Genomic DNA, 27,350 nt, shown 5'->3' with positions numbered 1-27,350 from the left:
CGTCCATAATTCTCTACTTCGATGTCCTATCGATGAGCTGGTTTTGCATTAGAAACTAGACTCGACGAACTTCATTTTAGGATTTTGAAACACTTTAAAACTCCTAATATACATGGAGATATACCCCTCCAAAGTTGACTCAAAATCTTGTTTCAAATTTTCGACAAACTTATTTTCCTTGATTTGCTTGGTCCCAGAGTCTTCAATAGCTTATTATATGAACTCAAACCCTCATAACCATGAGATAAATGCTCCACGTCTAGACTTAAACAACTAACGCCTAATGGATTTCACGTACACGTCTACGAGGTGTAACATTATTGTTGTTGGTTATTGGATTGTTATTTCGGGCTAGGCATATAAACGGGGGAGATGCTGCCCGAATTTCGGCAGATTATAAATGGATTTATTTGAAGGACTAAGACAAGCGTATAACGGTGAGTCTAACGATTGTGTGAACCCTCTTAAATGTAGACTTGCGAACTCGGACGAATAAGTGTAGATAATTGGGTTGAACAGGTATGTTAAGGCTCGTCCCTTTCTTTCAAAGGCATGATTCTGATGTTATGGCTTCATAAATGTTTCCATATCCTCCCCGTTTCAAAAGTTAGATGTTTATGACTCCAAGGCATAATTCCATTCCTAATAATTCATAGCTGTTTTCCAAAATGTTCGTATTTTCTAAATCAGAGATTTATGGCTCTGTGAGCTCTTATGATAACCACGATGAACCTGTTTTCACAATCATAATAATGATGTCAAAAATGAGAATATTTTCCTACTTGATTATGATGATGATGATTCCGGGTTTAAAGGTTCCAAGTTTACGATTTCAATGACGATATAAGAATGTTGAGCTATTTCTTGATTTCTCAATTTTATTCATGGATGATGACTATTTTTAAAGATTCCAAAGTATATGAATTGCCGCCGTATGAGATTTATGATCTTATTCTACGTTCTCTTAATGGTATTCTTCATTGATAGTCTCACCTTATAATAATTGTTCCTTCAAGGTGAGACAAAGCCATGATAATTATTCCCTAATATAATCGGAGGTTACCGACCTTACGTCACTCCGAAGTATTTATAGCTTTTATTTGGCTCTCATGCATGCTTTATATATATATATATATATATGTATTTTACTACACCGAGCCGCACTATAGTAGGCCGGGTACGGCACCTATTGTGCAACCACTGATCAGTTGGTATTACACACCGAGTCCCGAAAGGGCCGGGTGCGTTACACACCGAGTCCCAAAAGGGCCAGGTACGTTACACACCGAGTCTCGAAAGGGCCGGGTACGTTACACACCGAGTCCTGAAAAAGATTGGGTACGTTATGATGATGATATTATATATGTGTATGTAAGAAAAGTTTTTTTTTTTAGAAAAGTTTTTTTTAAAGGCTAAGCATGCATGGCATCTGCCTTATGAGGCATCCAGATGTACAGGTTATCTCTTCTATCCCATGTTACCTTTCATGTATATATTATGTTGTTATTCATGCCTTACATACTCAGTACATTATTCGTACTGACGTCACTTCTTGTGGACGCTGCGCTCATGCCTTCAGGTAGGCAGGGAGACAGATCAGACCCGTAAGTGTTCTATCAGCGGATTCTCAGGAGCACTCCACTTACTTCGGAGATGCAGTCTATTTGGTATTGTCCTTATGATCATTTGTATTCTATAGAGGCTCGTAGACGTGTGTGTATAGTTAGATATTTTATAGCTCCACCGGTTCATATTGTTGTATAATATATTGGTGGCCTTGTCGGCCTTATTTTGAGCTCTTGATACTTTACTGTTAGCCTTGCCGGCTTTATGAAATACATTATGTTGTGGCGACCTTGTCGGTCTGCATATGTACATATGTGCTGAATGAGCGGATATTCCTAAGTTGGGCCTTTTCTGCGTGCAGATATTCTTTGAGTTGTGATTTATAATGTTCAAAGTCATAGAGGATCAGGTGGTTCCCGGCCAACGGGTCGGAGCCCGTCATACTTGTTACATCCCGTATTTTGAACGTAGGATTATTTGTAAGACGGGGTGGGGCCCACACGTTAAGATTTTTTTTGGAACATGTGACAAGTCATATGAATCACATATGTGAAGTTAAACACAACTCAAGAAGGACCCTTGAGCCAAATCAAAGTGGAAGCCCTCCAAACGAATATTTTTAAGAAAACGTTTTCGGGTGATCTGACTTCTAGGGGCAAAATAGGTATTATAAGTTTGGAATTTGGAAAAATACCAAGAAATATAAGTTGTAGATAATTGAATTAGATTTTCAACCATAGGTCGTGGGTTCCCAGGTGACGTCGGTACAAGGAGATATGGACGTTTTAAGGTCGAAAGGTCAGTGGGCTAGGCCCAACTCGGGACCAACCGGGTTGGCCCAAAAAAAAATGAAGAGAAAAATTAGGCCCAAAAGAGGGGTGGTCGGCCATACAATGGCCCAAGCCCATGCATTCTAATTAATTTCCATGTGATAATTAAATAAGAGGGGTCATTTAGTTGTCTTGAAACATATAGAAGTTTCAAGAACATTAGAAGAGGAGAAAAACAAAAAAATGAAGAGCAAAGGAGACATGGCATACGGCCATGCTCTCCAATTTTTGTCCCTTTGAAATCTTCTCCCAAAAATTATTTTCTTGTGGTATTCCTACTAATTCAAGGGTCCTTTACAACTTGGTGTAATTATTTTGGAAGAAAGAGCACTTGTTTCTTCAAGTTGACAACTTGGTCAAGTGAAGAAGATTGTAGAAAAAGGTAAGAATTAATTCCTTTTTATTATGTTATGAAGGTTGGTTTATGTTGTAGTATGTAGAAATGAGTAGAATTTATGGAAATAGGGAAGTTTACAAAGTGGGTTTGCATGTGTGCATGTGTATGTAAGGTTGTATGAATAAGATGAGTTGAATTTTATGTTGTATTCTAGTTGTAGTTGTGGTGGACCTTATATTGGAAATGGAAGAAAATGGTTCAAGTTGGCATGGAAAATTATTGGAAATAGTTATAGGAAATTATGTGATTTTATTGAAGTTTTTATGTAATTATGGAAGTGGAGTTTTAAATGTGAATTATTATGTTAGTTGGTGAATTTGGAAGGATAATAGTCCATATTGGCATGAAAGATTGGTTGTTAAGTGGTTATGAGAAGTTTTGTGATTTTATGGTAGATTTATGTAATTATGAAAATGAAATTGTTAAGGTGCAAATTATGATTATGGTTGATGAAATTGGAAGATGGAAATATGTTATGAATATGTAGATTGAAGATTAGAAGTTTTGGATGGATTATGGTTTTGGTGGAAAGTTTGTATACTTTGTGAATATATATATATATATATATGTAACAGCTAGTATCCATGCCCTGTCGTAAGGCTCGGTGTTATATATGTAAAATCATGCCCGGCCATTAAGGCTCGGTGTTATCATCATTAGCCCGCGTCAGGGGCAATATCATAACATGACCACTGCAGTGGTGTGCGCATCTACGCGCCATTCCTGGCTGACTATAGCGCGACACGGTGTAGTAAAACAGTGCAATACATTTATATATATATGTATATACCATTATTGGTCTGGACCGAAAAAACAACTGTGCAGGATTTCGCTTTCCTTCCGCATCGTTCTGAGACCTTCCGCTTTCCTTCCGCGATGCGGACGGAAAGCGCAATGTCCTGAGGCCTTCTGCGCAGGACTCCGCTTTCCTTTCGCGATGCGGAAGGAAAGCGCAATGTTCTGAGGCTGATTTTTGAATTGGGAAGTCAATGATATGATCTTGGCCTTTCGGAGTGACATAAGGTTGGTAGCCTCCGAATAGCTTATGGAATTCGTCTCGAGTCCAAAGGAGTAATCGATAATGATAAGTAAAATAATACTTTCAGAATCATTAAGATAACAAGATATTGAGATTGAAATACAAAGCATGGGAATAGAGTGGATTGTTATGGAACGCTCATGTCTATGTTCTCGTTGGATTCGTGCCAAAGAAAAAGGGGAAACGAACACCTTACATACCTTATCCGTCAAGCCACCACTTAAGAATTCCTTACGCCGAAGCTTGCCCTTCACTCGAGCCTATATATCGAGAAATATATCATTAATCATACTTTCATCGCATTTCCATCAACTTATAAGTACTAATTACAGAAGACTAATTTGGGTTACGAAAATTTGGGTAGCATTTCCCCTATATCATCGACTTCCTCCAAATACTAAAACAACTCCCAAACAATACCAACAACATCAAAAACAACATCCTCAACATTTTACAAGATAAATATATGTATTTTCATCCAAAATACTCTTCAAACTTCAATCCATAAGCCAACAACACCAACACAACAAACTATAACTTTTATTCTTGCAATTATTCCTTAATCAATGTTGATAAAGAAAAAGATTCAAGGATTCATACCTTATATTTACTAAAGTAGCAAGATCTTCAATAGTCACTTGTTTCTAAGCTCACTCCAACACAAAACAAAATCATAATTGCGACTACGCGTTGTCTGAACCTCGATTGATATTCCGTAGCTTAAATTTCACTCAAAATCCTCACTTCTAGGTGGTAAAAAAGCCCTCTTTGTTGGCTGAAGTTTCTGGAAATTTTTGGAGAATTTGGATGAAGACAAATGGGGTTTTAACCCCTTTTATAGTGGTCGAGGCGGCAGCACTATAGCAGTACTGTAGCATCTCTGTTTCTGCTCTGTCAGCTCAGTTTGTAACGTCCATAATTCTCTACTTCGATGTCCTATCGATGAGCTGGTTTTGCATTAGAAACTAGACTCGACGAACTTCATTTTAGGATTTTGAAACACTTTAAAACTCCTAATATACATGGAGATATACCCCTCCAAAGTTGACTCAAAATCTTGTTTCAAATTTTCGACAAACTTATTTTCCTTGATTTGCTTGGTCCCAGAGTCTTCAATAGCTTATTATATGAACTCAAACCCTCATAACCATGAGATAAATGCTCCACGTCTAGACTTAAACAACTAACGCCTAATGGATTTCACGTACACGTCTACGAGGTGTAACATTATTGTTGTTGGTTATTGGATTGTTATTTCGGGCTAGGCATATAAACGGGGGAGATGCTGCCCGAATTTCGGCAGATTATAAATGGATTTATTTGAAGGACTAAGACAAGCGTATAACGGTGAGTCTAACGATTGTGTGAACCCTCTTAAATGTAGACTTGCGAACTCGGACGAATAAGTGTAGATAATTGGGTTGAACAGGTATGTTAAGGCTCGTCCCTTTCTTTCAAAGGCATGATTCTGATGTTATGGCTTCATAAATGTTTCCATATCCTCCCCGTTTCAAAAGTTAGATGTTTATGACTCCAAGGCATAATTCCATTCCTAATAATTCATAGCTGTTTTCCAAAATGTTCGTATTTTCTAAATCAGAGATTTATGGCTCTGTGAGCTCTTATGATAACCACGATGAACCTGTTTTCACAATCATAATAATGATGTCAAAAATGAGAATATTTTCCTACTTGATTATGATGATGATGATTCCGGGTTTAAAGGTTCCAAGTTTACGATTTCAATGACGATATAAGAATGTTGAGCTATTTCTTGATTTCTCAATTTTATTCATGGATGATGACTATTTTTAAAGATTCCAAAGTATATGAATTGCCGCCGTATGAGATTTATGATCTTATTCTACGTTCTCTTAATGGTATTCTTCATTGATAGTCTCACCTTATAATAATTGTTCCTTCAAGGTGAGACAAAGCCATGATAATTATTCCCTAATATAATCGGAGGTTACCGACCTTACGTCACTCCGAAGTATTTATAGCTTTTATTTGGCTCTCATGCATGCTTTATATATATATATATATGTATTTTACTACACCGAGCCGCACTATAGTAGGCCGGGTACGGCACCTATTGTGCAACCACTGATCAGTTGGTATTACACACCGAGTCCCGAAAGGGCCGGGTGCGTTACACACCGAGTCCCAAAAGGGCCAGGTACGTTACACACCGAGTCTCGAAAGGGCCGGGTACGTTACACACCGAGTCCTGAAAAAGATTGGGTACGTTATGATGATGATATTATATATGTGTATGTAAGAAAAGTTTTTTTTTTTAGAAAAGTTTTTTTTAAAGGCTAAGCATGCATGGCATCTGCCTTATGAGGCATCCAGATGTACAGGTTATCTCTTCTATCCCATGTTACCTTTCATGTATATATTATGTTTTTATTCATGCCTTACATACTCAGTACATTATTCGTACTGACGTCACTTCTTGTGGACGCTGCGCTCATGCCTTCAGGTAGGCAGGGAGACAGATCAGACCCGTAAGTGTTCTATCAGCGGATTCTCAGGAGCACTCCACTTACTTCGGAGATGCAGTCTATTTGGTATTGTCCTTATGATCATTTGTATTCTATAGAGGCTCGTAGACGTGTGTGTATAGTTAGATATTTTATAGCTCCACCGGTTCATATTGTTGTATAATATATTGGTGGCCTTGTCGGCCTTATTTTGAGCTCTTGATACTTTACTGTTAGCCTTGCCGGCTTTATGAAATACATTATGTTGTGGCGACCTTGTCGGTCTGCATATGTACATATGTGCTGAATGAGCGGATATTCCTAAGTTGGGCCTTTTCTGCGTGCAGATATTCTTTGAGTTGTGATTTATAATGTTCAAAGTCATAGAGGATCAGGTGGTTCCCGGCCAACGGGTCGGAGCCCGTCATACTTGTTACATCCCGTATTTTGAACGTAGGATTATTTGTAAGACGGGGTGGGGCCCACACGTTAAGATTTTTTTTGGAACATGTGACAAGTCATATGAATCACATATGTGAAGTTAAACACAACTCAAGAAGGACCCTTGAGCCAAATCAAAGTGGAAGCCCTCCAAACGAATATTTTTAAGAAAACGTTTTCGGGTGATCTGACTTCTAGGGGCAAAATAGGTATTATAAGTTTGGAATTTGGAAAAATACCAAGAAATATAAGTTGTAGATAATTGAATTAGATTTTCAACCATAGGTCGTGGGTTCCCAGGTGACGTCGGTACAAGGAGATATGGACGTTTTAAGGTCGAAAGGTCAGTGGGCTAGGCCCAACTCGGGACCAACCGGGTTGGCCCAAAAAAAAATGAAGAGAAAAATTAGGCCCAAAAGAGGGGTGGTCGGCCATACAATGGCCCAAGCCCATGCATTCTAATTAATTTCCATGTGATAATTAAATAAGAGGGGTCATTTAGTTGTCTTGAAACATATAGAAGTTTCAAGAACATTAGAAGAGGAGAAAAACAAAAAAATGAAGAGCAAAGGAGACATGGCATACGGCCATGCTCTCCAATTTTTGTCCCTTTGAAATCTTCTCCCAAAAATTATTTTCTTGTGGTATTCCTACTAATTCAAGGGTCCTTTACAACTTGGTGTAATTATTTTGGAAGAAAGAGCACTTGTTTCTTCAAGTTGACAACTTGGTCAAGTGAAGAAGATTGTAGAAAAAGGTAAGAATTAATTCCTTTTTATTATGTTATGAAGGTTGGTTTATGTTGTAGTATGTAGAAATGAGTAGAATTTATGGAAATAGGGAAGTTTACAAAGTGGGTTTGCATGTGTGCATGTGTATGTAAGGTTGTATGAATAAGATGAGTTGAATTTTATGTTGTATTCTAGTTGTAGTTGTGGTGGACCTTATATTGGAAATGGAAGAAAATGGTTCAAGTTGGCATGGAAAATTATTGGAAATAGTTATAGGAAATTATGTGATTTTATTGAAGTTTTTATGTAATTATGGAAGTGGAGTTTTAAATGTGAATTATTATGTTAGTTGGTGAATTTGGAAGGATAATAGTCCATATTGGCATGAAAGATTGGTTGTTAAGTGGTTATGAGAAGTTTTGTGATTTTATGGTAGATTTATGTAATTATGAAAATGAAATTGTTAAGGTGCAAATTATGATTATGGTTGATGAAATTGGAAGATGGAAATATGTTATGAATATGTAGATTGAAGATTAGAAGTTTTGGATGGATTATGGTTTTGGTGGAAAGTTTGTATACTTTGTGAATATATATATATATATATATGTAACAGCTAGTATCCATGCCCTGTCGTAAGGCTCGGTGTTATATATGTAAAATCATGCCCGGCCATTAAGGCTCGGTGTTATCATCATTAGCCCGCGTCAGGGGCAATATCATAACATGACCACTGCAGTGGTGTGCGCATCTACGCGCCATTCCTGGCTGACTATAGCGCGACACGGTGTAGTAAAACAGTGCAATACATTTATATATATATGTATATACCATTATTGGTCTGGACCGAAAAAACAACTGTGCAGGATTTCGCTTTCCTTCCGCATCGTTCTGAGACCTTCCGCTTTCCTTCCGCGATGCGGACGGAAAGCGCAATGTCCTGAGGCCTTCTGCGCAGGACTCCGCTTTCCTTTCGCGATGCGGAAGGAAAGCGCAATGTTCTGAGGCTGATTTTTGAATTGGGAAGTCAATGATATGATCTTGGCCTTTCGGAGTGACATAAGGTTGGTAGCCTCCGAATAGCTTATGGAATTCGTCTCGAGTCCAAAGGAGTAATCGATAATGATAAGTAAAATAATACTTTCAGAATCATTAAGATAACAAGATATTGAGATTGAAATACAAAGCATGGGAATAGAGTGGATTGTTATGGAACGCTCATGTCTATGTTCTCGTTGGATTCGTGCCAAAGAAAAAGGGGAAACGAACACCTTACATACCTTATCCGTCAAGCCACCACTTAAGAATTCCTTACGCCGAAGCTTGCCCTTCACTCGAGCCTATATATCGAGAAATATATCATTAATCATACTTTCATCGCATTTCCATCAACTTATAAGTACTAATTACAGAAGACTAATTTGGGTTACGAAAATTTGGGTAGCATTTCCCCTATATCATCGACTTCCTCCAAATACTAAAACAACTCCCAAACAATACCAACAACATCAAAAACAACATCCTCAACATTTTACAAGATAAATATATGTATTTTCATCCAAAATACTCTTCAAACTTCAATCCATAAGCCAACAACACCAACACAACAAACTATAACTTTTATTCTTGCAATTATTCCTTAATCAATGTTGATAAAGAAAAAGATTCAAGGATTCATACCTTATATTTACTAAAGTAGCAAGATCTTCAATAGTCACTTGTTTCTAAGCTCACTCCAACACAAAACAAAATCATAATTGCGACTACGCGTTGTCTGAACCTCGATTGATATTCCGTAGCTTAAATTTCACTCAAAATCCTCACTTCTAGGTGGTAAAAAAGCCCTCTTTGTTGGCTGAAGTTTCTGGAAATTTTTGGAGAATTTGGATGAAGACAAATGGGGTTTTAACCCCTTTTATAGTGGTCGAGGCGGCAGCACTATAGCAGTACTGTAGCATCTCTGTTTCTGCTCTGTCAGCTCAGTTTGTAACGTCCATAATTCTCTACTTCGATGTCCTATCGATGAGCTGGTTTTGCATTAGAAACTAGACTCGACGAACTTCATTTTAGGATTTTGAAACACTTTAAAACTCCTAATATACATGGAGATATACCCCTCCAAAGTTGACTCAAAATCTTGTTTCAAATTTTCGACAAACTTATTTTCCTTGATTTGCTTGGTCCCAGAGTCTTCAATAGCTTATTATATGAACTCAAACCCTCATAACCATGAGATAAATGCTCCACGTCTAGACTTAAACAACTAACGCCTAATGGATTTCACGTACACGTCTACGAGGTGTAACATTATTGTTGTTGGTTATTGGATTGTTATTTCGGGCTAGGCATATAAACGGGGGAGATGCTGCCCGAATTTCGGCAGATTATAAATGGATTTATTTGAAGGACTAAGACAAGCGTATAACGGTGAGTCTAACGATTGTGTGAACCCTCTTAAATGTAGACTTGCGAACTCGGACGAATAAGTGTAGATAATTGGGTTGAACAGGTATGTTAAGGCTCGTCCCTTTCTTTCAAAGGCATGATTCTGATGTTATGGCTTCATAAATGTTTCCATATCCTCCCCGTTTCAAAAGTTAGATGTTTATGACTCCAAGGCATAATTCCATTCCTAATAATTCATAGCTGTTTTCCAAAATGTTCGTATTTTCTAAATCAGAGATTTATGGCTCTGTGAGCTCTTATGATAACCACGATGAACCTGTTTTCACAATCATAATAATGATGTCAAAAATGAGAATATTTTCCTACTTGATTATGATGATGATGATTCCGGGTTTAAAGGTTCCAAGTTTACGATTTCAATGACGATATAAGAATGTTGAGCTATTTCTTGATTTCTCAATTTTATTCATGGATGATGACTATTTTTAAAGATTCCAAAGTATATGAATTGCCGCCGTATGAGATTTATGATCTTATTCTACGTTCTCTTAATGGTATTCTTCATTGATAGTCTCACCTTATAATAATTGTTCCTTCAAGGTGAGACAAAGCCATGATAATTATTCCCTAATATAATCGGAGGTTACCGACCTTACGTCACTCCGAAGTATTTATAGCTTTTATTTGGCTCTCATGCATGCTTTATATATATATATATATGTATTTTACTACACCGAGCCGCACTATAGTAGGCCGGGTACGGCACCTATTGTGCAACCACTGATCAGTTGGTATTACACACCGAGTCCCGAAAGGGCCGGGTGCGTTACACACCGAGTCCCAAAAGGGCCAGGTACGTTACACACCGAGTCTCGAAAGGGCCGGGTACGTTACACACCGAGTCCTGAAAAAGATTGGGTACGTTATGATGATGATATTATATATGTGTATGTAAGAAAAGTTTTTTTTTTTTAGAAAAGTTTTTTTTAAAGGCTAAGCATGCATGGCATCTGCCTTATGAGGCATCCAGATGTACAGGTTATCTCTTCTATCCCATGTTACCTTTCATGTATATATTATGTTGTTATTCATGCCTTACATACTCAGTACATTATTCGTACTGACGTCACTTCTTGTGGACGCTGCGCTCATGCCTTCAGGTAGGCAGGGAGACAGATCAGACCCGTAAGTGTTCTATCAGCGGATTCTCAGGAGCACTCCACTTACTTCGGAGATGCAGTCTATTTGGTATTGTCCTTATGATCATTTGTATTCTATAGAGGCTCGTAGACGTGTGTGTATAGTTAGATATTTTATAGCTCCACCGGTTCATATTGTTGTATAATATATTGGTGGCCTTGTCGGCCTTATTTTGAGCTCTTGATACTTTACTGTTAGCCTTGCCGGCTTTATGAAATACATTATGTTGTGGCGACCTTGTCGGTCTGCATATGTACATATGTGCTGAATGAGCGGATATTCCTAAGTTGGGCCTTTTCTGCGTGCAGATATTCTTTGAGTTATGATTTATAATGTTCAAAGTCATAGAGGATCAGGTGGTTCCCGGCCAACGGGTCGGAGCCCGTCATACTTGTTACATCCCGTATTTTGAACGTCAGATTATTTGTAAGACGGGGTGGGGCCCACACGTTAAGATTTTTTTTGGAACATGTGACAAGTCATATGAATCACATATGTGAAGTTAAACACAACTCAAGAAGGACCCTTGAGCCAAATCAAAGTGGAAGCCCTCCAAACGAATATTTTTAAGAAAACGTTTTCGGGTGATCTGACTTCTAGGGGCAAAATAGGTATTATAAGTTTGGAATTTGGAAAAATACCAAGAAATATAAGTTGTAGATAATTGAATTAGATTTTCAACCATAGGTCGTGGGTTCCCAGGTGACGTCGGTACAAGGAGATATGGACGTTTTAAGGTCGAAAGGTCAGTGGGCTAGGCCCAACTCGGGACCAACCGGGTTGGCCCAAAAAAAAATGAAGAGAAAAATTAGGCCCAAAAGAGGGGTGGCCGGCCATACAATGGCCCAAGCCCATGCATTCTAATTAATTTCCATGTGATAATTAAATAAGAGGGGTCATTTAGTTGTCTTGAAACATATAGAAGTTTCAAGAACATTAGAAGAGGAGAAAAACAAAAAAATGAAGAGCAAAGGAGACATGGCATACGGCCATGCTCTCCAATTTTTGTCCCTTTGAAATCTTCTCCCAAAAATTATTTTCTTGTGGTATTCCTACTAATTCAAGGGTCCTTTACAACTTGGTGTAATTATTTTGGAAGAAAGAGCACTTGTTTCTTCAAGTTGACAACTTGGTCAAGTGAAGAAGATTGTAGAAAAAGGTAAGAATTAATTCCTTTTTATTATGTTATGAAGGTTGGTTTATGTTGTAGTATGTAGAAATGAGTAGAATTTATGGAAATAGGGAAGTTTACAAAGTGGGTTTGCATGTGTGCATGTGTATGTAAGGTTGTATGAATAAGATGAGTTGAATTTTATGTTGTATTCTAGTTGTAGTTGTGGTGGACCTTATATTGGAAATGGAAGAAAATGGTTCAAGTTGGCATGGAAAATTATTGGAAATAGTTATAGGAAATTATGTGATTTTATTGAAGTTTTTATGTAATTATGGAAGTGGAGTTTTAAATGTGAATTATTATGTTAGTTGGTGAATTTGGAAGGATAATAGTCCATATTGGCATGAAAGATTGGTTGTTAAGTGGTTATGAGAAGTTTTGTGATTTTATGGTAGATTTATGTAATTATGAAAATGAAATTGTTAAGGTGCAAATTATGATTATGGTTGATGAAATTGGAAGATGGAAATATGTTATGAATATGTAGATTGAAGATTAGAAGTTTTGGATGGATTATGGTTTTGGTGGAAAGTTTGTATATTTTGTATGTCTTGTGAATATTTTGTAGAAATGATATGAAATGCTTCCGAATTATATTGTAATGATCTTGATTAGTAATGGATGTAAAAACATTGAGATTGGTTTGGAAATGTGAAGTTGGAATGAAAGCTATTGCATTATGTTGGAAAGAAGACTAGTTGTGTTATATTGTGTTTTGTAGTCATGGTTGTTGTCATTGTGTTGATAGTTTGGCCGGGTTGAATTCCCGGATTGTTGTTGATAAAAAAATTGGCTAAGTTGAATTTTGGGGATGGTGTATTTATAGGGGAGATGCTGCCCAAATTTTTGTAGACAAGTATTGGTTAAGATTGAAATCTTAAAGCCTTACAATTAACATTTGGTAATTGTGACCAAATTGTAGATTTGGCGAACTTGAAACTTGATTTTGGAGACGTGTATGAAGCGGAAAAGGTATGTAAGGCTTCACCCTTCCTTCTATGGCATGTCTTAGACGTAATAAGTTGGATACAAGCCTCGGGGACAATTCTATTCTCCGGAATCCGCACCCAAAGTTTCCCCTTTTTCATTCAGTAGAATTGAATTAAATATTGTATGAAATGTTGAAAAATTGCCTAAACATCTAGAACTTGCACAAATAGGACCCGACTACCTTAAAACTCTCACAAGTGACGTCATGAAATGTAACGTATGTAAATCGTGTACGCTACCTCATTCGGCCCGAGGCGGGCCCGTTGCTCCCAGATTTTTCCTTATAGTTCTATTTGACTTACTTGAGGTTGAATCCAAAGGAAACCTTTGATCCTGATTCCGTTACCAAATGACAAGTACTATAATTACTCTAACGAGAATATTTCTATGACGATAATGATAACGACGATGTTAGAAAAGAGAATATGCCTATGACAAATACGACCAGAATGATTCCATGACTAAGATTTTTTGTTACACCCCGGAAAAATTTTGCGTTACCAAAAACTGTAGACGGCTTAGAATGGGCCAAAGGGCCAATACAGCGCGAACGCGCCCAAAGGGGACGCGAACGCGCAGAAGGAAATATTTAACTCTACGCGATCGCGCCAGAAGGCAGCGCGAACGCGCAGAGCATTTTTCCAGCTGCTTCTGGCAGCTTCTAAACATCATAAAAAGGGGGAAACCCCCCTCATTTTCAGATCAACACACGAAAAACACACCCCAAAACTCTCCAAAAATCTGGAGAGTTCTCCCAAACTCCCCAACCAAAATTTTGCCCAAAACCAGGTATAATTTCCCAATTCCAGTCCGGGTAGCGTATAATTATTGGTGCAGAATCATATAACAGTGTGTGGTGGCCTAAATTTAGCGTGGAAAAGTGGAGATTAAGCAATATTAAAGGGAGAAAGGTATGAATCTCTTTCTATTTGTGCTAATACCGGTTTATTTACGAAGAATACGCGATTAAATAATTGTATACTGAGTTAATTAGTTATGAAAGCTGAAAAACAGCGTGTGGGCTGTTTTAGGAGATATTTTGAGTTGGAAACATTATAATTGATGTTGGTATTGTTGTTGTTGTTGTTGGCTGCTGAATTAAAAATTTGGGCTAGGCATATAAACAGGGGAGATGCTGCCCGATTTTCGGCAGAATATAAAATAGTATAATTTGAATTATGGTACAAGTGTACGATGAAAAAGCTAACCTTAGTGTGAATTATCTTAAATGTAGACTCACAAGCTCGGACACATAAGCGTAGCTAATAGGGCGTGGAACAGGTATGTTAAGGCTCGTCCCTTTTCTTTCAAAGGCATGATCCCCAAGTCGTAATGTCTCAAATGTCTTTTTTATATATCTTCTTTACTTGCAAAAGCTATAAGTCTATGACTCCAAGGTATAAGTCTTTTCCTAAAAGTTCATAATTGTTTTTCTTCAAAATGCCCATATTTTTTTCGAAAACCAAGTTTTAAGAGATAGGAAGCTCTTATGACTAAGATGATGAATATGATCTTATAATGACAACGATGAAGTCCAAAATGAGAAAATGTCTACGATGGATACGTTGACGATATGTTCCTACCATGAATATGACAATATGAGGTTTATGATTTTATTATATGTTTTCTCTTAACGCTACTCTTTATTGATAGCCTCGCCTTATAATTTTAGTTCCTTCAAGGTGAGACATGGAGATTATGATTATTCCATAATATAATCGGAGGTTACCGACCTTACGTCACCCCGATGGACTTATAGCATTTCTTGAGCTCTCCTGCATGCTGCTCACATGATATATGTATATGGTATATGTATATGTAAATGGGAAAAAGGGGCCAGAGCGCTATAGACGCTGATATATGAACATGATACATGTATTTGTATATGGGGTAAGGGGAAAGGTAAGGCGCTATAGACGCACAACCACCTGATCAGTTGGAGTATGATACATGACATCGTCCCGGACGCGGGATGCCCGGACGCGGGATATATGGGCGAGCCGACGTATTTCGACGCTATGACATGATATGATATGAAATGATATGATATGATATGATATGATATGACCAGATAAGTATGCATGGCATCCGCCTAAGCGGCACTCATATGTACAGGTTACTCTTTTATTCTATGACATGTTTTATGTTTCCATGCAGTTATTATTCACACGCATATTTCTTACTATGTTACTATTCTTGCCTTACATACTCAGTACATTGCTCGTACTGACCCCTCTTCTTCGGGGGCTGCGTTCATGCCGCGCAGGTACACCCAAAGGATGCGAAGTTAACATAGAAGATGTTCCAGCGGAGTTGGTAGGCTCCACTTGTCCTGGAGTGCTGCCAAGTCAGAGTATATGTACTATGACGCTATGTTCGAGGTTAGAGACTTTGCAGACAGAGTCGTGGGTGTAGAGTGTCGGTTCTGTCAGCAGCCTATGTGTCATTTTATGTTATGTTATAAAGTCCATATGATCACAGATTATATTTGATTTGAGTACGATGAAAAAAAAAATTTATGTATGTAATAGGAGTCAGAGGGTTCGCTCGGCCCTAAGTAAGGGTCGGGTGCCCATCACACCCTAGTAAGATCGGGGTGTGACATTTTTAAACTAAGGATTCAATGTGAACATGAGGGCGATAGACTAGTTCTTGAACCTTATTTCTATTTCTTAGCTATGACACTATTTTCTAAGGATTTCAAGGCCTATGAATTAACGTCTATGATGCCCATGATTTCGTTCTATGTTTACTTTTAATACTATTTTCCGTTGATAGTCTCACCTTAAAATACTCATCCCTTCAAGGTGAAACAAAGCGATCACGATTATTCCATAATGTCAATCGGAGGTCATCGACCTTACGTCACTCCGATGGATATATGATTTCCTTTGGGCTCTCCTGCATGTTTATATGACACATGTATATGAGATATATATATATATATATAAGATATGTATATGAACCTGGGATGGGGGGGAAGGGATACATGGGGGAATGGGAAGGGAAACATGTTTCATTGCCACCTGGTCAGCTGGCTTATCATCCCGGACGCGGGATATATGGGCGAGCCGACATATTTCGGCGCTATGTGGGCGAGCTGACATTGTTCGGTGCTATGATATGACATGATATGCTATGATATGACACGACATGATATGACATGATATGCTATGACATGACACGATATGATATGATACGATACGATACGATATGATAAGACATGATATGATATAAGTTCTATTTTCTATGTCTATGAAAAAGAAATATTTTTACAAAAGGAAAGACAAGCATGCATGGTACTCGCCCTCAGCGGCACTCATATGTATAGGTCACTCTTTTATCCTATGATATGTTCTACGTTTCCATGCAGTTATTATTCATACGCATATTTCTTACTATGTTACTATTTATGCCTTACATACTCAGTACATTACTCGTACTGACCCCTCTTCTTCGGGGGCTGCGTTCATGCCGCGCAGGTACACCCAAAGGATGCGAAGTTAGCATAGAAGATGTTCCAGCGGAGTTGGTAGGCTCCATTTGTCCTGGAGTGCTGCCAAGTCAGAGTATATGTACTATGACGCTATGTTCGAGGTTAGAGACTTTGCAGACAGAGTCGTGGGTATAGAGTGTCAGCTTTGTAGACGGCTTCGCCAGTCGATATGTTATTATGTTTCATGTCACGGGTCCCACATGATGATAGACTTTACTTATAAAAATAAAATAAAATTGGAGAGCTTGCTGTGTATTTGTTTCTTAATTGATTCACGAGTTTATATGTGTAATAAGAGTCAGCGGGTTCGCTCGGCTCCGAATATGGGGTCGGGTGCCCATCACACCCTAGTAGGATCGGGGTGTGACAATACTCCTGGTAGGGGTGTGACAGCAGAGGATTGAGGTAGTTGGGGGTGAGGGTAGGTGGTAGGGCGGGGTGGGGGTGGGTGGGGGTGAGTGACAGAGGTGGGGTGGGGTGGGGTGGATGGTGGAGGGTGGAGGGTGGAGGGTGGGGTATAATGGAGAAATGAAATACGTATCCATGGAAAACAATAATTTTGGCTGTGTTGTGTTTTGGTTTTCTATATAGTAGTTGTTTTAAACCAACAAAGAAAATTTTCAGCTTACTGGTTTGGGTCGTAACTTTCAAAATGTTTTCCCTTTAACTATTCATGTCAACTAAGCGGGGGATTGAAGGGAATTTTGTGAAGAGAAAATGGATTATGAGAGTGTATGACTTGAGTTCTCACCGAGATGTCATGGCCTCTATTCTTGATAGACACATCCACTGTTTCACGATAGATCAATATTATTTATACTCTCTTTATAACCTCGATATTGGGAGTGAAGTGTCACTTCGTTGTTACATGTAAAAGCTATATGAATTTTCCTCCAGTTTTTCATTCTTTGCCTTTATTTAAGCATTTGCTTAGCCATCTAAAGAAAATGAATCAGTATATTAAAGTTTACAATATGATTTTCAATCCGTTTTTTTCTCATTCTGATTCTTTTCAAACGGATAAAAGCTCCACTGTAATGTCTCTGTTGCTGAGTAGATTTTCTTCCCTGAATTTTCCGTGTGCTTGAGGATATGTTTTCCTATGTTGGGATATCTTTTTCACCTAATTAGGTTTTGTTCTGTTGAAGGCAATATCAATGTGTAATCCCTTTGCTGTTGTAGTTGGATCGAGTACAATTTCCTTTCCATTTTTACTGCAAGTGTTTAAAATTCTATATGCCTGCTTTATGCTACTTGCCTATTTTCCTTCATTAAAATTTATTTTGAGGGCATTGTTGCCATTCCAGTTAGGTTTTGTTGCTGCACGTACGTGTCCAAAAACCCGATAGCCACTATCATTACGTGGTACTCAATTGTACTAGAGTGGCTTTTCACTTTCGGCTTCCCCTTCGTCTTCGTCTCTTTTGCACTTCTTGGGACATCTCTTGGTTCTCTTCTCCATAACAACAGGCTTCAAGGGACATGATCTATGCTAAAGTAAAATATCTAAAGAAATAATTTGATCCTTTTTCTCACTCTTATACTTCAAAAAAAAAATTCATGATTAACTTATTAATTGATATTTATATTTAAGTTGTAACAATATATTTGGGTCCTATTGCGAATATGTAAATTCAACAGTACTCTTTTAATGTATATCTGACCCTTCACAAGTAGTAGAATTTTACTCTCATTCTAGAAGTGTTTGTTGCATTGCTGGAGAGCTGTTGATGTTGGCGAAATTTTTGTGGGTTTTCAGTTCAACCTTTATCTTGAAGTCATGCTGACTAAATACTTAGATTGTAAATCATCATGAACCATCTTGCACCGTAGATATGGAAAATGCACTTCTACTGTCTTAGGCTTGAAGATGCAATTTTCAGCTGATTCTAAGATGAATTTACCAATTTGTTTTTATGCAGAAATTTGAGCTTTGTAATATAAGTAGCGTTTGAGTTGTTTATATTTACATACGATGATACAGATAGCAAAGAGTTACTCTCTACTTCACGTGATTGTATCCAGTGTTTTAAAAGGCGGGGGCGTAAGGCGGGGCGTTTTACATACGCCTCGAGGCACGGGGCGTAAGCCCCATGGGTATTTAATTTTTAGTATTTCTTAGAATAATATAATTACAATAAATATTTTTAAATAGGTAAAATTACATAAAAAAATAAATGAAATATATATATATATATATATATATATATATATATATATATATATATATATATATATATATATATATATATATGTGTGTGTGTGTGTGTGTGTGTGTGTGTGTGTGTGTGTGTGAGCTGTGTATGTGTGTGTGTGTGTGTGAGCTGTGTATGTGTGTGTGTGAGCTGTGTATGTGTGTGTGTGTGTGTGAGCTGTGTATGTGTGTGTGTGTGTGTGAGCGCGCGCGTGCGCTTGATCCTCACAAAAAAATGATTAAAGCAATCCATTATACACCGCTTATAACTTGTAATTATATATAACATAATTTTACAAGTATAGACAATACAATGAAATAAAATCTATTATGAAATGCAAAACAATTCTAACATTTTAACTTTCAATCACGGAAAAAAATACAGTTTCTTAAAACACTATTACTATCATACTATTCATTTTATCTCCCTATAAGCAAATAATCAATAAAATTTATCAATATTACAATTAAAACATAACTTCTTCATGAACAAAAAATAAAATTATATGATAATTCTGATACATAGGACTTATGACCAATGACAAGTGAAAATGTACAATTCCACTATGTGTTTTTTAAAACAATTTAAGTGATATTCACCCTCACGACGTTCTCAAATAGTAAATATTCAATACTACGACTTGTTATATGAGTTACACCCAATCTTCTATTTCTATAGATGAAAAACTATTAAGTATCATTATTTTGTTAAACAATTATGAGGGTGAATGATTTTAATTAAGGAATTTAAAATATAATTTGTGTAAGAACTGTTAGGCAAGCCCTGGGCGTTGGGCGTTATGCGTGTTTAGGGCGTACGGTTGGGCACTTAGGGCGTAAGCCTCATAGGAACTAAGCCCCGCACGTTAGCCCCAGAGCGTTTTGCCACTGCCCTGCCCCGAGGCGAGCCCCGAGGCGAGTCCTGACACTGCCTTTTAAAACAATGATTGTATCTTTATTGTTTCTAAGTTCTTCTCTTATCTTTGACAGGCCACGACATTTCACATAGGTCAATATTTTATGCAGCTTTTATCTTGCACTAGAGTTGACACTGCATTGTCCAAATAGCGGTAACAGACACTAAACTGCAGTAAGATGACCAGTCGCCATTCTGTATATACAATTTCTGATAACGTAACCTCAATGAAATATTAGCCTCTGTAACTTCCAGTAGCATTATTTGCCTTCTTTTGTCTACACCACTCTCCTACTGAAATCAAAGATCAGTATATAAGGGATATCATTTCCTATCTCTTGGCTCTATCGTACGATACTAAGATCTGAAGGAAAAGTGACATCCTAAATGTCCTGTACCTTCCTGTTTATAACTGTGGCGCGCAACACACCATAAACAAGACTCTACTAGACACGGCTCGTAGACACTTCCTAGGACTAAACTGCTCTGATACCACTTCTGTCACGACCCGACTAGGGCCGCGACGGGCACCCGGGCTAACCACCAAGCACCGCTCGTTTCCTCACTCGTTATAACCATTTTACATTTCTTTATCATTCATAATCTCATAATCATAAGACAACCATTTTTCGTTTGAAAACACAAATAATTTTATATACACGTGCCCCTTAGGCTATCAAAATAACATATACAAATATAACATAGTAATCTTGTGAGACCATCTAACCGACACTGCGCGTCTACGAGCCTCTACTGACATATTATACATATAGACGGAACAAGACTCCGTCGTGCGCGAAATACATAAAGGAACCAAAGGAATAAACATAAGCACCTCCGAACAATGGAGTGCTCTCAATCAGCTGACAGCTACTAAGAATCTGAATCAAGCTCACCTCCCTGTCTACCTGTGGGCATGAACACATCGTCCGAAGAAAACGGACGTCAGTACGAATATTGTACTGAGTATGAAAGGCATAAACAGTAACAATATATCAATGAAATATGAAGACATCAATGAGATAAGGAGGCATCAAGAAAGAGCAATCTGTACTGGCTATCAAATATAACTGAAATAATGCATGCTGACTTACTCATAATCTTTATCATGTCATGTATCTATACATATATAAGCTGCCCGTCCATGCAGGTACGGTGTGATAATCATAGCCTGCGTCCAGGCCTCCCGCGTCCGGGGTATAAGCTGCCCACTATAGTGGTGTGCACATCTACGTGCCTGCCCGGCCGACTATAGCGCGGCGCGGTGTGAGAAAATACATACGTATATATATATATATATATATATATATATAAAGCATGCATAAGAGCCCAATCAAAGCCATAACTATATCGGAGTGACGTAAGGTCGGTGGCTTCCGACGTCATTATGGAACATTCATTGACATCCTGCCTCACCTTGAAGGAATTAGCATATAAGGTGAGTGTAAGCAATAAATAGCATCATTAACATCATAGGATCATCACAACATGAGTATTGGGATTTCTATACTTTACTCATTACCTTGTGTGGCTAATTATGGACATAGACTCGTATTTTTCGGAACTTAAGGAAACTCATGGATAAAAAGAGAGTCAAGCTATAAGATTCATGCCATAGAAAGAAAGGACTAGCCTCACATACCTTTGTCGTTTAGCTATGTTATCGTTCACTTGCTCTCCCCCAATGTCACATCGTTACCTTCACCGGAGAATTCGTATTAACATTAGTTAATCGATTATAAGAACGCGTCGTAAATTTTAGAAGGAAATTGGGCAGCATCTCCCCTGTAAACTTAACAAATCCTCGAAATTCCAACTTAGCCAAACATCAATAAAAATACCAACAACAACAATACCAATAATTTCATATCAAACTAGAATTAAATCCATTCTTAAATTACTCCCAAAACAGCCCAATATACATTCTCATACCGATACTTGTATACCCTTCCTTATTCTTGCATATACATAGTATAACAACAAGCACAACCACAACAATTACAGCCAATTCCACGATATTCCAGTACACCAAACAATTTATAACGACCACCAAACAGTCCATATGATAACAACAACAATAACTCATCCGATTTCCCGCAATTAATTTTGTAGTTCTCATCTCAAATTTTAGCTATGACGGGGATGAATTTAAATATATCAAGTAGAGGAGAATTCTTACATACCTAGTCAAGTCCCGTAGCAATCTTTATTCCATAGTAACATCCAAACCTTATATTGTTGCTCGTTTATATTCTCCAAAATAACCTCTCCAAGATTAAAATTGCTGGAAAGTTTTGTGTTAAAAAAAAATATCCAAGGTTGAAATATGAATTCTCAAAGTAAGGAATAATTCTCCAAAATGAATGTATTGATGCTCATTTTTCTTGCAAGTTTCGCTGCTGCCCGCATCCTCTCAAGATAACTCTCTTAATCCTTATGAAATATCAAAAGTGAACGCCTTTAAATAAAATGCGGGGCCCACCTAATTATTACATTCATATGATGCTCTTTTTTTTTAATCCAAGAGGCAGCCATCTTCCACGTACATGCATCTGCCTCATCATTACATTCATATGATACTTTTTAATCCAAGAGGCAGCCACCTTACACGTACATGCATATATACAAGTCATCTTTCTCATTTCATAATAATGCTCCACGTGGAAATATGAGCACTTAGTACTTGTCATATTTAAACCTTAATTAAATCCCTTAATCTTCTATTGTATTCCACATCTAACCAATTATGCCCATAATTAATTTCTTGACCTCGATTCACTTAAATAGTAATAACCTTTAACATACTCCATATATCCATTACCGTGACCATGTGATACAACACTAGTCCAGAGCCTCATTTGCCACTCATAAAATATTATTTTCAATCATCATCGTTACACTTTTTCATCTTAAATAATTTCGGGACGTCATTCATTGTATACACCGAGTTTTTAATTTTCATACTTGAATATGACCAAATTCTTTGAGCTTGGGTAAATTTACTCATGTTGGATGGTTCAATTTCCTAATCCAAAAAAATATGAGGTATTATAGCTTAGATTGTATTTCATTCAAATAAATTTCGAACCTCAATTTCATTGTAAATGATAAAAGTTTTATAATTACCAACAATTACTTACTCATCTTTGATCCACTTAAGTGTAATGATTTCCATGGTGACAAGACCAAAAACGTGGAAGCATAGCATATATAGTAATCCATACTCATCCTTGCTGGCACATGAAATATTCTTAGCTTTTCAACCCAATGATTTACCTTTAATTATTTCAAATAATGAAAGTGTCAATGAAGACCATGTGGGATGGCCCACCATTTGTCACAAAAACATATCCATTTTTTTTCTTCACGTGACATTTCTAAAGAGCAATGCTCTTGTACCAATTCTTTCCTTAATCCTAAGTACATGTATAAGTATATCAACTTGCTGCTTTATGCCAACAACTTACATGAGATTTTTCCATATAATATTTATCCCACAATCTTAATTAATTTATGTCTTTTGCTATAATTCTTCGGGGCTCAGGTCCACTTACTTATATCGAGGGGTTCAAACCATATCCCGAAACTCAGCGTATTATATCGATGAAACTTATACTTCCGTTCGCTTAACATCTAACCTTCACAGACGTGGTCTTAAATCCTTATGTACTCGATATAAACATGTCTATCTCATAGGACCTCGAAGATAGTCCCTCTCTCCAATTGTACATTGACTAACTCACAGTGAAACTCGACGTACTAAAGTATGAGGTGTAACATAAACAATGCATAACTAATCTCTACATAAAATAATACATAAATTTCCTCGTACCTAATTTATATATTACTAATACATGTTAGTAATTTTCTATTTATGGACTCACATATTAATATACTAGTGAATTTGACCGCGCAAAGAGCGGTTCTAAGAGATGTTTGAGAACTTACAAAATGATCATGCTAATAATTAATTTAGACATCATCCCTTTTTTTTAAGAGAAATAAAAACTGACAAAAGCGCGATTGTAAAAGATATTTGAAAATTTTAGAAGCATAGAAAACTAAGTTACATAAATTTGATCTTATAAGTAAAAATTATCATACGAAATAAAACATTTAAGTTATTGTTCGTCGTTTATTGAGAAGATAGGATTTGAGCTCACTACTCTTCGCAGCCAAAAGTAGATATCTTGGAATAGTTTTACTCTTGTTATCTTCATTCTTAACCAACTCAAACCCATATAACTATTTATCACAAGTAATTAGTAAGTTTAGTAAACACTTTGAAAGAACATGTACATACAAGAACTTCAGCATATTATTAATACATAAACTAAGGTTATCCTTGCTTAAAATTATTTAAACACAACTCATTTTCATCGGGGAATAAGTTGTGAACCCACAAGTAAGACATAATGGTTGAATTTAATCATATAATTTTTCTAGACCAATATAATTAAATATACTGATGTAATTTTTTCAAAAACTACCCTTCTAATATGCAGAAATAATGAAACTAATACGATGAATCAATTTCGATACAATGAGGACTTCCCATTCAACTATCCGTACTCTTTTAATATTTAGCACATCTTAATACACCCGTGAAAAATTAAGAAAAAGAAAAAACTCGTTTACAATAAATAACTTTTTTAAAAAAAACAATGTAAAGACAAATAAATCGAACGGGAGAATACGCGATGAACATGAATTGAACAACATGATAATAACTCTATATCAGATCTGCAACAAAAATGATAATTTTCCTTTTTCATGTTACCCACGAATTTTGGATTGACGTGGGCAAGAAGTCAAGTACTATGTTCTCCAATCTTGCCATCTGTATTAGTATGCCTCAAATTGTCGTACACATATAAAAACTTTCTTGACGCGACAGATGTTGCCTTTGCTAAATTGCCGATAAAAGACAAATTAGAATGCATGGCATTCACGTAATATAAATGCACATTGCAATTTGCATCAAAGAAGAAGAGGATGGATTGTATTTTACTGTTATTACACACAAAAAACACCTCATAACGGTGCTTGTAAAAGAAAAAGCAGAAACATTACACAAATTGAAGCTCGGATGTCTGGAGAAAACTATGGATGAAAAATCTATGAAAGAGGCATAGCAAATTAAACATATCCTAACCTGCAGAAAATTAAATATACCCTACTCATTAGGGCCTCTTTTATATCATTTAGTGCTTTTCCTAAAATTTCTCTTCTGCTATTTCGTGCATGAGAACGTGGTTGAGCTACTTAGTTGCACTTTTGAGCAGTTTCGTGCATGACCTTTTGAGAACCAAATGTTTAGATATTTATTAATTGAATAACTACATAAAATGATGAGAAAATCCAACAAATGACAAAAAAAAAAAAGATATAAAAGATAAATAGGAATGGTGGCCATATAGAGGTGCCACATCACCTTGTCTATGCCAAGCTTTATATTAAATATAGATTTTACATAGATATGCTATCATTAAAGGAACTCATTTTATGATCTAATAAAGTATTATTATATGGATCTAAGAATAGTATCAATTATTATTTTCTTTATTGTATGTTTGATGAACACATACTTTATGAAAAATGTTTTATGAAAAGACATTTTTTCATTTGAAAAGACACCAATGTAACCTTTAAAAGGGATGGTCCTAAAGTCAAAATATATTCTCTTTCTTTTCTTTCCCATCTCTGAAAAGATAAAGTATCAAGAATTATTCCAGACTTAGAAGACTCACTTCTTCAATCAAGTTTTCTCAATCAATTCTTGTAATGGAACAAGGTTAGTGTTCCAATAATTATTCCTCATCATCGTCTATTGATTTACTTGCGATCTTTTGTTGTTAATTATGTTTTTTAATAAGTGTTATCAGCGCATGGTCTTGTTAAATCATTAGACATGCATTTAATATATATTTATTTTTTGTGTCAATGAGTGTTTTCCCAAAGTTTTGTTGGCAAATTCTGCGTGTATTTTAAGGAGGATTTTTTCTGTTTTTTAACAGAGTTTTTGGACTGTTTTCCAATTCTTGTTAACTATTTCTGTCATTGCTATCCCTCATGTTTGGTGTCGTTCCCTAGCTGTCAATTCCTGCATATTTTCTATTGAAAAAAATTAATAATTGTTAAAGAGGCTATGCACACTTAACGAAGGATGTTTATATAAAATTCCAAATCTTTGGTAGTTTTAAACAAAAGGTTGGTTAATGATTGGATATCTTGTATGGGTAACAGTGATTAGATTCCTTTAGTGCAAAAGAACTTTTAATTAAAGACAAAATTTATTCCTTAAACGAGTTTTTGTTTTGTTTGGCCCAACGTTTCTTGTTTTTAAACAAGAAATTTCAAGTTACAGTTTCCGGGGTTTTCTTTTCTAAAAACAAGAATTTTGGCAGTGTTGGATTTTGATTTTCTATGCAGTTATTTAAATCAACAAAGAAAATTTTCTGCTCGCTGGTTTGGTTCACAACTACGTGCAGATATCTGCAATTTTCAAAATGTTTTTCCTTTCCACACCTCCAAAAGAAAAGAATTAGTTTTTTTTGTTGTGCAATAAATTTGAACTAGACAACTTTATGTTATTTATGTTTCTTGTTTCAAAGTGAATAAATTGAAAAAAAATGTGTTGCCAAAGTAACCTTTATCGGTGTAGATTTTATTTACTTTGAACATGTAAGCATGTTTTGTCTATGCAAAATAATTAGCCCAAAGAAAAATTATTTTGGCCAGATAATGAATAGTTATGAATATGTGATTTGGTTTTATAATAACATGTTGATAATGTGTCGGTCCAAAGAAAGGCATATTATTAAGTTGTTTTAGTAATCAATGCTTATGAACAATGTATAAGAGTACCACTTACAAATTGCTATTTCTGTCCAAAGACTAAATGATAATATTGTGCTAGGTATCTTGAGATGGGCCCACTTTTATGTATATGTGTTTTGATAAATGTATAATTTTAAATTTATTTATTATTCTTACTTCAGTTTTGTTTAATTTAAGTTATCTTCACATATGCATGGTTTATTTGAATGATTAATTGTGAGCATTACTTGTTTTATTTTATAGTTTATTCTATATCTGCCAATATTAACAACATTCATGTGCTTAACGGCACAAACTTCAAAAAAAATGGAAAGAACACATTATGATTGTGCTTGGTTGCATGGATCTTGACTTTGAGTTAAGATTTGATCGCCATGCAAACTTGAACGAAACTACTAATGAACAAAAGGCTACATATAAGAAGTGGGAGAGATCAAATCGCATGAGCTTGATGATGATGCAACACTCAATTCCGGAATCCTTCAGGGGTGGTATAACAGGGGATAAAAATGCCAAGAGTTTCCTAAAGGATATTGCAAACCGATTCGCTGCTAACGAAAAGGTTGAAACAAGTACTATACTTAATAAGCATGTTTCAATGCAATATAAGGGCAAAGGAAACATAAGGGAGTACATTATGGAAA

The 27,350-nt window shown here is 36.5% G+C and overlaps 2 long non-coding RNA genes across 2 annotated transcripts; one reads left to right on the top strand and one right to left on the bottom strand.

Moving 5' to 3' along the window:
• Positions 1–12,032: 12,032 nt before the first annotated feature.
• Positions 12,033–17,090, top strand: LOC132636012 (uncharacterized). The gene is made up of 3 exons (XR_009581088.1): positions 12,033–12,255; positions 13,193–13,242; positions 16,743–17,090. It is a non-coding gene; the product is annotated as an uncharacterized LOC132636012 (long non-coding RNA).
• A 2,204-nt stretch (positions 17,091–19,294) lies between these two features.
• LOC132628620 (uncharacterized) lies at positions 19,295–22,784 on the bottom strand. Its single transcript, XR_009578122.1, has 3 exons — positions 22,050–22,784; positions 20,961–21,565; positions 19,295–20,774 (listed from the first exon to the last, which is right to left on the bottom strand). It is a non-coding gene; the product is annotated as an uncharacterized LOC132628620 (long non-coding RNA).
• Positions 22,785–27,350: the final 4,566 nt, after the last annotated feature.

This window comes from Lycium barbarum, chromosome 1 (assembly GCF_019175385.1).
Source record: "Lycium barbarum isolate Lr01 chromosome 1, ASM1917538v2, whole genome shotgun sequence".
Taxonomy (NCBI): domain Eukaryota; kingdom Viridiplantae; phylum Streptophyta; class Magnoliopsida; order Solanales; family Solanaceae; genus Lycium; species Lycium barbarum.
Note: the sequence above shows the minus strand (reverse complement) of the source record. Positions and strands in the feature narration are given on the sequence as shown.